The following is a 1066-nucleotide window of genomic DNA, read 5'->3' on the forward strand; positions in this document are numbered from 1 at the left end:
AAATGATAAAATACAATATACTTTATCATTTTTTAACTGAAATTAAACTTTCTAAAAATTCAGTCAAGTACAAGTCAACTTTGCAGTAGTAAAGATAAGTTGTTTCCCTAATAATATTATTTTCGAATATGAAAAAGACGAATAGATTTTACTTCAGTGAGATGTTCGATGTGAAAAAAAAAACAATTTAGTAAATAAGAAAATTATAAAATTAATCAAACTACGACTCGAAAAGTAATGACTGATGACAACAATAAGAATTACTTGTCACACAATCTTAAATATATATTAAATTCAGTACGAATATGACTAAAGCTGCACTTTGTGTTGAATGTTTCATAATTATGCTGAATAAACTAGTTTAAATAGAGAAAAGGTCTAGAAACGAGTTGCGTAACTTTTCCGGCTTTTATGAGAGAACGTTTGTATTACTAACTAGCTGCAAGTACCTGCTTCGCTGGGTTTTTATTTGTTCGTACATTTATATGTAATATAGTTTTTTTTAAATATATAAAAGACTTTTTCTCTTCCTCTACATAATCTTTCTCTGATTCGATTTGTTTCCCTATAATTTTCAAGTTGCTCTTCTGTCTGATTATTTCTGTTTCCTTGATAATTTTCTCGTAGCAATGTTAAATGTACAGTACTTCTCTTTCTTCCGTGGTTTCATTTCTCTGCGCCATCTTTTGCCTTTGAGATATGATTCGAGACCGCAAAAATTTTTTATGCTTTGGCATTGTTTTTTTTTATTTTTACTTTTCACACTTCACTATTCACTTTTCACTTTCTACTTTTTTCTGTTATTCGTACACTTTTACTAACGAAAAATTAACTGAAGCATGTGAGTCACACGTCTCCAAAAGCTATCCCCACTACTCACACATAACGGTCCTCGACTATTCGAAAACATTTAAGATTAAGATTACATTATAGCCAATCTTACTCGTTTTCACAGAATGAAAGAATTAGGTCCTCGATTCCAGACTAATTAGAGAATTTTTACATGGGTCTAAAAATATGTTCATTTCTCGCAAAAACGCAAAAAACCGCATCTGCGCCTGTAAAT

The sequence above is a fragment of the Centruroides sculpturatus genome, unplaced genomic scaffold (assembly GCF_000671375.1).
Source record: "Centruroides sculpturatus isolate CEXI.00-Female unplaced genomic scaffold, Cexi_2.0 scaffold553, whole genome shotgun sequence".
NCBI classification, from domain to species: Eukaryota; Metazoa; Arthropoda; class Arachnida; order Scorpiones; family Buthidae; genus Centruroides; species Centruroides sculpturatus.